The following is a 12475-nucleotide window of genomic DNA, read 5'->3' as shown; positions in this document are numbered from 1 at the left end:
CCCTAATCCTTTATTTTATATGATGTATTCTCTTCCCATTTTCATTTGATGTGTCCAGTGACATCCTTTAATGTTTTAATCAGTGTACATTCCCCGGTTCTGTTTTCATTTATTTAAACTTTTGAACAAATGTTTTTCTGTTATGTAAACCGCGTAGGATTTTTTAGACAGTATATCAAATGCAATAAACTTAAAACTTGACATGAAACTTACTACGCCACTGAGGTCTGGTTCTTCATAGGGTCACTTGCAGAGGTAACAATTCCCATACACTGTCTGTAGCTGACTCAAAAGCTTTGTCCTGCCCCTCCCTGACACAACTTCCTATTTCACCTTTGCATGCTAAGATTAAGCGCGATTAATCATGCAAATATTTAATTGTTGTCCACCCCATATACTGTATACAGCTCATATGATCCTGTTAAAATCAATAAAATTGTGAAACCTTAACATTTTGAGATGCCTGGAAACCCCAGGTTCAGATAAACAATTAACAGTAGCATGTTTTGGAGCAGGGGTAAATGCCAACATTCAGATTTTGGAAAGTAGGCATGTATTGAAAATACACACTTGCGGCATACCTTTCTACAACAGAACAGAATTATTATTTTTTTTAATGTTAATAAGAATTGCCATACTGGGACAGACCGAGGGTCCATCAAGCCTAATATCCTGCTTCCAACAGTGGCCAACCCAGGTCCCAAGTACCTTGTTAGATCTCAAGTAATATAACAGACTAGCTGATGCCCCGGCTTTGCACGGGTATTTAATTATAGCAATAACACTGTAAATGGAATCAAATAAAGACACTTTATAGTGGTGAATGAAATTATTTTTTAACAGCTTTATAAAAAGTACAATATTCAAATTATAATGTGAAATATTTGACAAAATGAATACAATACAACTAACACAAAACTTGATTATAAACAACATTTTTAGTTTCACCTCCAGGAGCAAGAACATATAAATTCTTGGGTGAACCCACCCTTGAGCAAGCAACATAGAGTTGGCCAATGGGAAAAACAGGGGGATCTTAAATCCACTCCACAGTATGTAATAGTCTGTCCCTGTGATTTGTTGATTGTGAATTTGCAATCTCTTAAACTGAAAAGGAAGATCTGTTGGAATAAGTGGCATCCAAAAGTTCCAGTATTGATTAAAACAACTCAATATGTGGAAACTCAGGTTGAAAAGAAACTCCATGCAGTTGTTTCCCGGTTCAGAATGGAACCTGTGTTCCTAGTTCAGCATATGTGAGTACTCATGTAATGTAATAACATTAAGAACTGGGGTGCATGAAGGAAACAGTTACAAACACAGTTAGAACATACAAACTCTATATGTATGGTGTCCGTGGTAGAATAGAAACGATGTCCCTAGTGGTTATAGTGTCATAGAAAGTGTTTTATAGTTGGAATTACGGTGAGAATGGCAGCTTTTTACATCCTTTCCATTGACATGAATGGGTGAAATCTGATTTTCTGTTTGTAGCTCCGCCCACGTGTGCAGGTGGGCAGCGAGACCCCCAGAACATATCACCCCAGGTAGTGAGGGATCTGCATACCAAGTTTGGTAAAAAGCGGTCAAGCCGTTTTTGAAAGCAACGAAACTGGTAAGAGGGCTGGAACACTGCCCATACGCCGAGAGGTTGGACAGGCTGGGGCTCTTCTCTCTGGAAAAAAGGAGGCTCAGGGGTGATATGATAGAGACCTTCAAGATCATGAGGGGCATAGAGAGGGTGGATAGGGACAGATTCTTCAGGCTGAAGGGGACAACAGGTACGAGGGGGCATTCGGAGAAAACTGAAGGGAGATAGGTTCAAAACAAATGCAAGGAAGTTTTTCTTCACCCAAAGGGTCGTGGACACTTGGAATGCACTACCGGAGGAAGTGATCGGGCAGAGTACGGTACAGGGATTCAAACAGAGACTGGACAGATTCCTGGGGGATAAAGGGATCGTGGGATACTGAGAAAGTATAGAAACCCAACCAGGTCGTGCATGTGCAAGACCGGAGGGCTAGGACTTCGATGGGAAGATAGGACTCATCAGGAAACCAAGGTGGCATGGGGGCCCCTTCTGGTGATTTAGACAGGTCATGACCTGTTTGGGCCGCCGCGGGAGCGGACTGCTGGGCGTGATGGACCTATGGTCTGACCCGGCGGAGGCACTGCTTATGTTCTTATGTTCTTATTACTGTGAGAATGGCAGCTTTTTACATTTTTTCCATTGACATGAATGGGTGAAATCTGATTTTCTGTTTGTAGCTCCGCCCACGTGTGCAGGTGGGCAGCAAGACCCCCAGAACATATCACCCCAGGTAGTGAGGGATCTGCATACCAAGTTTGGTAAAAAGCGGTCAAGCCGTTTTTGAATTACTGTGAGAATGGCAGCTTTTTACATTTTTTCCATTGACATGAATGGGTGAAATCTGATTTTCTGTTTGTAGCTCCGCCCACGTGTGCAGGTGGGCCGCGAGACCCCCCAGAACATATCACCCCAGGTAGTGAGGGATCTGCATACCAAGTTTCGTTCAAATCGGTCAAGCCGTTTTTGAATTACTGTGAGAATGGCAGCTTTTTACATTTTTTCCATCGACATGAATGGGTGAAATATGATGTTATGTTTGTAGCTCTGCCCACGTGTGCTGGTGGGCCACGAGACCCCCAGAACATATCACCCCAGGTAGTTGGAATTACTGTGAGAAAGGCAGCTTTTTACATTTTTTCCATTGACATGAATGGGTGAAATCTGATTTTCTGTTTGTAGCTCCGCCCACGTGTGCAGGTGGGCCGCGAGACCCCCAGAACATATCACCCCAGATAGTGAGGGATCTGCATACCAAGTTTCGTTCAAATTGGTCAAGCCGTTTTTGCGTGATCGCGGCACATACACACACGCACACATACATACATACACACATACATACCTCCGATTTTATATATATAGATTTTATGCTGCTTATATGTGTAAGCAGTGGTTTCCAAGCCTATGGACTTCCATTTTAGGAATTTATCCAAACCAGGAGGAGAGTGTGGCATAGTGGTTAGAACCACAGCCTCAGCATCCTGAGGTTATGGGTTCAAATCCTGCACTTCTCCCTGTGACGCTGGGCAAATCACTTAATCCTCCACTGCTCCAGGTACCTTAGATAGATTGTGAGCCCACCGGGACAGATAGAGAAAATGCTTGAAGTACCTGTATGTAAACTGCTTTGAATGTGATTGTAGAACTACAAAAAGGCAGTATAGAAATCCCTTTCCCTTTTTAAAACCCTGCTAAGCTAACACCCCTGAGACATTTCTTCTCCAAGCTGAATAGCCCTGGCTGCTTTAGCTTTTCCTAATAGGGAAGTTGTTCCATCGCTTTTATCATTTTAATTGCTTCGCTGTACCTTTTCTAATTCCGCTATATATATTTTTAGATGCGGCAACCAGACTTGCACACAGTATTTGAGATGCGACCACACCATGAAGCAATATATAGGCATTATAACATTCTCATCTTTGTTTTCCATTCCTTTCCTGATAATTCCTAACCTTCTGGTTGCTTTCTTAGCTGCTGCCACACATGAGCTCAGGGCTTCAATGTATCCTCAATGATGACACCTAGATCCTTTTCCTGGTTGGTGACTCTTAACGTTTCACATAGCTATGGATTTTCCAAAATCCTTCTATAGTACTAATTGTGAATGGAGCAAGGCCAGCTTAGCACGTCTGTCACATTGAATGCTACAGCCAAGGATTTACTATGTGGTGATAAATGGCAAATGAACAGGATAAATATAACTGTAAAAAAATATACAAAAAATGTCATAAAATCTGAAAAAAACACAACACACATGTGCACATGCAAACACCCCCCCCAACAAAAGCAGCAAGGGAAGGCAGAATACTGTTCTCTCGGTAATTCAGACAAGAAGAAATAATGTTCATTTCAGAAGCAACACCCTGAAAAGGAAATCTGCATTCTAGAAATGAGGTAAGAAATGCAGCCAGGCCCCTGAGCCACAGCAGCTGGAAGCTGAGGAGAAAAATTTTTCTTTCCTCTCTTTGTACAACTGACAGTCATGAGGGTTTAAGAATTCCTGGAATCTAAGCCACAATTCTCTGAAACCAACACCACCCCTCCCCCTCCCCCCTCAACTGGAGAGAAGCTAAGTTTCCCAATTTATTTGTAATTTTATAAAATTCAGAGGTGAAAGGTCAGGCCTACAGCATTAGCGGTGCCCCCAGGTAATCCAAACTATTTCCAGAATTCAAACTTTCTATTCTTCAAAGTGCCCGCCCTTCCCCTCTCCCAGGCCCCCATGTTGCTAGCATGGTACCTGCCCTGCCCAGCATGTTTTCCTGAGCCCTTCTGTACCTAGGATGTTCTCTTTGAGAGACTGATGCAGTAAATGACTACAGGAAGTAGTCCTTATCCCGCAAGTGCTGATTATGATTTTACTGGATTCCTGAAATATTCAGAGATTTTTGGCATCTCTAGCATAAAGAACTGATGAATTCTTTCAAATATTGACCTTCAGGTTTAGATATCATACTGTACACCCCTCCCTCCATATCCTTGCTCTCCACCATCAGTCTCCCACATTCTTCTCCCCTCTGCCCACAAACCTCCTCTCCTCCTTCATCTTCCATGCCTCTGTTTCCATCATTCCTGTTCACTCACACAGCAGGCATCTTCTACGAGGGAGTGTATTTTTGTATAACTTTGCGTGTTGTATAATATATGTAGATATGCTATTTCATTTAGTGCACATTAAATAATGAAGGCTATTATTACATGAAATGTAAAAACACAAATGAAAAAGAAAACAATGATAGTTAAAATGATACAAAATGCAATCAACAAAACTTTCTTGACGCACATTCCTATTCTCCACCCCACACCCAACTTATTTACCCCAAATCATACTATCCCTCCATCTCCATTATTTACCACAAACCACCCCTAATCCCCCAATCAAAATATGCATCACTCAAGGCCCCCAGGCTGGAATCTGTACCATGCTCAGTTCCTGTGTGCTTCTCTATTCTGGAATCAGCAGGTACAACATGGAGAAAATATTCACAGCTGCAAAATGCATGGGTACCTTTTATCTATAAGATTGGCAGAAGGAAAAGGTAGCCACAGACACTCAGGCCCAAATTCTCAAAACTGTGTTGCAAGTTAGGCGGCAGTAGGCAACCTACCACTGCCTAACTGGATTGTTATAATTGGTGATAAACGGTGTGGTAATTGTAGAGTTACCATATTTTTCTCCAGGAAACCCCGAACACATGGCCCCACCCCATTCCACCTCCACAAAGCCTCCTCTCTTCTTCCGGATGAGCTCCAGTCACATCTGGAGGGCCTGTAGCGTGTGTGGATGTGTGTGACATCATCTGCGCATGCTTAGAGACCCTTCTAGATGCAGCTGGACTCGGAGCTTTCCAAACCCAGACAAATGCCAGATTTTGGAAAGTCCATCCAGGAGCCTGGACAGTCCTCTAAAAAAAGTACATGTCTGGGTTTTCCCGTATGTCTGGTAACCGTAGGTAATTGACCGCATCATTTAAAATCAATTAAAATCTAATTTAAAAAATTGTAGGTACTTGCAAGCGCCTACAAATGATGGTGTCCAACTTCCATCCATAAAGGCACCTACCGTCGCCTAAGTGTAAAGTAGGTGTGGTTTGTAACAGAAGTGTAAATATAACATTAGAACCAAGACTTCTCAGAATAAATATCCAAAAGGGAGGTTAGATGAAATTCAAATGCAATAAAGTAAATGCATTTATACATACACTCAGATATGTGTAATCCGACCAAGAGCCGTGGCTCCTATAGCCGAACCCACCGTCCCATCACTGGGTATGACTATGATGCTAATAATATTGGGGTGCTTCTTAAATAATAAAAGTATTTTTCAGTTGCAATAAAGGAAAAACAATTCCTACTTAACTTAAATAAGTGTTAGTAGGTCCCGACATGGGCCATGTTTCGAGGGTCTTTTTCAAGGAACCCAAAAGAGGTGTTGGTAGTTTAATTCAAATGCCAAAGAAATAGTTGCTAAGTGATGTGGGCAAAAATTTTTTTTACTAGAGTGAAAAAAGATAAAAAACAAACAAGGTTTTAAGGTTAATACAAAATGTTTACATATCATTGTCTAAAAAGGAAGCTCTAAAAAGCAACACAGGAAAAGGTACTTGCCATGTAAACATTTTGTATTAACCTTAAAACCTTGTTTGTTTTTTATCTTTTTTCACTCTAGTAAAAACTTTTTTCGCCCACATCACTTAGCAACTATTTCTTTGGCATTTGAAACTACCAACACCTCTTTTGGGTTCCTTGAAAAAGACCCTCGAAACATGGCCCTTGTCGGGACCTACTAACACCCCTTTAAGTTAAGTAGGAATTGTTTTTCCTTTCATTGCCACTGAAAAATCTTTTATTATTTAAGAAGCACCCCAATATTATTAGCATCATAGTCATACACAGTGATGGGACGGTGGGTTCGGCTATAGGAGCCACGGCTCTTGGTCGGATTACACATATCTGAGTGTATGTATAAATGCATTTACTTTATTGCATTTGAATTTCATCTAACCTCCCTTTTGGATATTTATTCTGAGAAGTCTTGGTTCTAATGTTATATTGTCATTGAGTTTGACCTCTCAGCCCTGCATTCTTTTAGAGCGTTTCCTCACCGCCTACTATTTTTGATTTATAACAGAAGTGGACATAGGTGCCAATGGGCACCTTTATGGTTATGGTTCTCATTGATAGTAGGTGCCTATTTTTGACTTGGCTGCGATTCTCTTAACAGCACCATTTAAGCGGTGCTATTTAGAGAATCCAGCCCTCAGAGCTCCTGTGTGTCCAGATACTTTTGAAAATACAAGGCAAGGGCCCTCTTACAATCTGTACTTGAGCCCCACTTCAGGAACCTCTCTACTAAGGGCTTGAGCCTTTTATAAAGAAAACAAAATCAATTCAATCAAATCTCAAGTGCTAATCATATATACTGACTATAAAAAAAATCCCAACATGAAACACCATAAATAGAGCTTTACCAAATAGCATATTTTACTATTTGGACAAATATAAATAGAGTAGACTCTCTCAGTTAACCGGCACCCATGGGGAGTGGTAGATGTTGGATAAATGTAGTTTCTGGTTGCTTGAGAGTTATTGTTAAAAATAAGCATAATACTATACCCCATACCATGCCATACCATAAACTGTTCCAGACATACTACCGGACATATGGTAGGCAAAGTGTGGGCATACTCAGGTCAGAAATTGATTTTATTTTCATTTTTATTTAAAGTATTACAGTAGTTCTTTGATTTTTTTTTTGCTGGTTGCTTGAGAGTTTTGGTTGCTTGAGTTCCAGTTAACAGAGAGTGTACTGTAATGGGCATTAAGATTTAACACAGGAAATACTATAATAAAAGAAGTGATATAAAATCATATATCTGAATTTATTGTGGCTAAAGAAGAGGGGGGGGGAGGAGTAACTGTTGGTTCAATTGCTTTGCCAACAGTTTAACAAACTGGCTGTCTGGGGGTAAAAACAAATGTCTCCTCCTCTGTTTATAAGATAATGTAAAGTTATTTTCTTTTTTTCTTGCTCCTAGTTTATTTCCTTGCTCTTGGATCACAACTCTTCTTTGTGGACAAAATAATTAATAGCATCTTTAAAATATTTTGTTTGTTACTTTCAGTCCTTTTATGACTGGTTATTTTTCTAAATTTGTTGTAGCGTGTGCTAAAATTCTGCATGAGCTAAAAACGCTATTACAGCTTAGTAAAAGGAGCCCCAAGTGTTTATTTCAGAAGGATTTAGCACATTAGAGTCCTGGATTATTCATATTCAAAATTAGATGCACATCTCCTTATGAGAGGCATAGAGGGATATGGGTGATTAGAACTGGGCCTCCGCGTGTGCGGATCGCCGGACTCGATGGACCATGGGTCTGATCTGGAGATGGCAATTCTTATGTTCTTATGTTATGTTAAATTTAAGGGGTCCTTTTATCGAGGTGCGGTAGGGGTTTAACACGTGGAATACTGCGCGTTAAACCGCCTGCCGCGCTAGTCGCTAACGCCTCCATTGACGAGGCGTTAGTATTTTGGCTTGCCGTGGGTGTTAGCGCGTGATGAAATGTCTGACGCGCTAACCCCCCGTAGCGCACCTTGATAAAAGGAGCCCTGAATCACTATTTGGCTGAATACAAATAATTTATTTGATGCCAAATTGAGTTGAATACAAATATTTGGCACAGCCCTAATATCTGTATAAAATAATCTTGGATCATCATGTAACAAGCAATATGGTATGGTTCAAAATTATTTTATAAAAATATATCTACATTATATGGTGTCTGATCTTTGGGTGTTTTTTTAAGATTATCAAAGGCAGTGAAAGTACCTGTGCCTTTATAAAATAGGCTCCCAGACCCAGCCCAGATGCTGTAGAGTTTCACTGTTCAATAAGCTGGACAAGTTCCCAGAGATAACTGCAAGAGCCAACCGCAGGCTGCAAGAGCTGCTTTATGAGTTAGAGGCAGCAAAATTTAAGCAGTGCTTCACAGGCCTCAACCAGCTGGACACTGCTTGGGGCATGAAGTTCATTATAGCTAAATTGCAATATGACATTAGGGAGAAGTGGTCAGCAGTTGGCACAAGATATGAACAAATTCTAGGAAAACATCCTCCCTTAAATGTCTTCATTGAGTTCATAAGAGACATAACCAAGAGGAGAAACAATCTTCACAACAAGGGTGATTCACCAAGAGCAGTCGATTTGAGACACCTCCTGAAGGAGGAACAAGTTGCGCAGTATGACTATGGAGGAAAGCCAGTATCTGCATGCAAGATGAAAGTGCCACCCTCAGCATCTTCACCATACCTTCTCCCACCAAACATATATCATGCTTATTTCATAAGAGCATTTTAATGTTCATATTTTTAAAGTACTTATTGTTCATAATTCCCTTTCTCCTCACAAGTACAGAGAAGAGTCTCCTGACATAGGTCCACATTTCACCATCAGTTGCATCAGGGAATAGATTCAGTTCTCATTCTCTTAAGGCATTTGTAATGTTAGCTCAGCATTGATGGTAAGATTTATCACTGAGGATACTAATCAACAATACCCCATACATATGAAATCTTATCCTCTCAAAAAATGTCAAGGGTTCAGAGAAAAATCCCTGCTCAAGAGGTACAGAGTCTGTTACAAATGTTGGGGGCTTCTCAGGCCACCTTGCCAAAGACTATAAAGCACTATTCAAGTGCATAGAATGCAACAATGACCAACATGTCTGTACCCTACACCCAGATGGTACAAATCCAAACCCTCAAGATGCCCCTACCCCCCAAGTCAAGACATGGCAGGAAAACAGAGAAGGGGAAGACTGTAATGTTCCAAGTCACTCCTAAATGCATAATGGTGTGTCAAGACAACCAAGAAGGGAGATCCTGCACTAAAATATGCCTGGCCAGGGTGTACCCTGAAGGCAGTCCGAGAAAGCAGCCACAATGTAAGTTGTCACAGATGAACAAAGTACCAAGTCTCTTGTGAGGAGCAGTTTCTGTGAATGCCAGTCTCAAAGCTTGTGTAGGAGTTACTTAGGTGACCAGAAGAATGGTGAATGGCTACATGATAGATGCAATAGATGGCAGCAGTAAGTCATGTCTACCCACACTGGTTGAATGCAAACAGATCACAGATGACAAATGAAATTCCCACACCAGACATTACTTGGTATCATCCTCACCTGAAGCTATCTGACCACATGCATGAATAATTCAACATTTAATTTCTGGAATGTGGAATACCTTACTGTCTAACTATTCTCTCACCTCTACCACAAAGCTTCTGTTCTTCAAATCTTCACGTCCACCTGCAATATTCAAAATCTGCCAACTGCGAGTACATCTCAATAAAGTATATTTTTAAAAATTATAAGGGCTTCCCATGTGTGCCTCAGTGTGCTAAGGTTTAGCTATCTGGAAAGTATAGCCTATGTCTGCTTAGAGAGTTCTGAACTGCGGCAGCATACTATATGAATCTATATGCTATTACTATAGAGATAACTATAGATTATATGTGGGTTTTATTTTGTACATCTCTGGGATCTGTATGTCAGAAGTGATAATATATCAAATACTGAATAAATTAAGCATAAAAATGTAAACTGGGCAGACTGAATGTCCAACTTTACCATCATTCACCATGTTACTGTGTTAGAGGATAGAAAGGTTAACACATACACACAATGACTAATTTAACATATTACATTAAATTAGCTCAATAAAAAGGAATCAGCATATTCTTTTCACATGTACTAATCTTTATTCCCATCATTTGAAGTGGACTAGTATGACAACTACCACACGGTTAAAGGGAACCCAGCCTGACAGACTTTTAATTATGATACTTCCGAAATGTGCATGCAACCACCTCTGGGGTATGAGAGCTGACAGCAGTTCTGAATTCTTGTAATGTATTCTATAAGTTGGAATACATATACCATTCTAAAGCCAGCAGAGGGCAATGTTTGCTCATTTACCTTTCCAATGACAAGAAAGACACCAAGGTAGGACTAGGTTGCTGTAGTTAAGTGCCCTTGTGGATCTCATCTTGATATCCCAGCCTCTTCTTGCTAGCCCAGGGGGGATGGGACGATTCAGAAAGGCCATTTCAGCATGGCCAGTTCAGAGCAGTCCTTTCAGCATAGGACAATTCATTGCAGCCATTTCATCACAGCACTTTTAGCATGAGCTGATTAATCTCTTAATATTAAGATGCCCTCTCAAAGTCAACTTTTTACCCCAGAAGTCTTCCCTCTGGACAACTTTCTTTTCCACTATAAAGGGAAACCTTACGATATGCCTGATTGATCTGTGATGATGCCCCCCCCCCCCCCCCCCCCCCCCCGTTTCAAACCTTGAAGTTACCAAATGATGTGAAGGCACAAGAAGAAGATTCCAGATGGGTAAAGGGAAAGGAAAGAAGCACCATTGGGGAAATGGCCATGCTGAACCGGGCTGGCTGAAACAGCTGCACTAAATTGGTCATGCTGAATTGTCCAAATAATTTTCTTTTGAAAATCTCCTACTTGGATGTCTTGGCCACCAGGACGTCTAGCTTTATTCACTATTGTCAACCACAAAAATGTTCAAGTTAGAAACATCCAAATCAGCACCAGTTAGACATGGAATAGGCCAGCATTGTAATGGACTGGCCACACAGACATCCCACAGGAGCAGTGGGGCACCTTAGAGGGCACTGCTGTGAACTTCACATAAAGGGTGCAAGATATACATCTCACTATAACCCCCTTATTATTTATGGTGATCCTTCTCAAACTCCCCTAAAACCTACTATACCTACCTGTCTCCCACCCCAATAGCTCTTATGGCTACAGGTGGCTTTTATATGGCAGTAGGGTAGGATTTTGGTGGACTCACCCCCCCAAAAAAAATCTGAATGAAACAATACATACCTGTCTCTAGAACAGCAGCATCTGGTATGAGGTTAATAGAGCATCACAAAGGTGCCTTAAGTAGCCTGGTGAATGGGCTAATCAGTTATGAGCCATAGAGAGGAGGACCCAGGCCCTTAAGACACTATAACCACTACATATATAGTGAAAAGTGTGAGTTTACCAAAACCCAACAAAACCCTATTCTACTTCTATATAGGTACTAGGAATCTCGGTTGGTCCCATTAAAATTAAAGCTTCTGTCTTTGCGGATGATGTGCCATTGTATATGAGGTCTGTTCAAAAAGTTCCAGGATAGATTGAATTGCGCGCCAATGGGATGTTCTTTTGCGATGTGCTAAGTGGACTTGAGTAGATTGAAACCTCACGAGTGACCTCCTTTTTTTCTGTTTGTTGATATCTGGTTTTGTCTCCAAGGTACAGCAGTTTTTGTGAAAGTGCGTTTTCATGATCAGCTATTTTTCATCATGTGCAACCTCAATGAGCTGCGTTACAGCAAGAAGTTCTGTTTTAAATTGGGTAAGACTGCTACAGAAACATGAACTGTTAAAAGTGGCTTATGGGGAACATGTCATGAGTCATGGAAGGTGTTTTTGAATGCATCAAAATTCACAAATTTTGATGCAAAAAACCACAATGACAGTTCTTCCCCAGCCACCTTATGCTCCCAACTTGGCCCCTGCTGACTTCTTTGTTTCCTAAACTTAAATCCATGCTGAAAGGAAAGTGATTTAACACCATTGAAGACATAAAGCAATCTGACACAGCAACTTTTGGCGATTCCTGAAGATGTGTTTAAGGACTGTTTCCAGAAGTGGAAACCACAAACAAAAAATCCAACTTGACTGCAGTCGAATATCAAACCGAAGAACAAAAAGAGCAAAGACTGCAGTGATGATGTACAGGATGCCAATATTTTATTAAACAATCATAAAACACATAAAACAAAAGGACTGATAAGATCAGACCCAAC

Source organism: Geotrypetes seraphini, chromosome 8 (assembly GCF_902459505.1).
Source record: "Geotrypetes seraphini chromosome 8, aGeoSer1.1, whole genome shotgun sequence".
In the NCBI taxonomy this organism is placed as follows: Eukaryota; Metazoa; Chordata; class Amphibia; order Gymnophiona; family Dermophiidae; genus Geotrypetes; species Geotrypetes seraphini.
Note: the sequence above shows the minus strand (reverse complement) of the source record.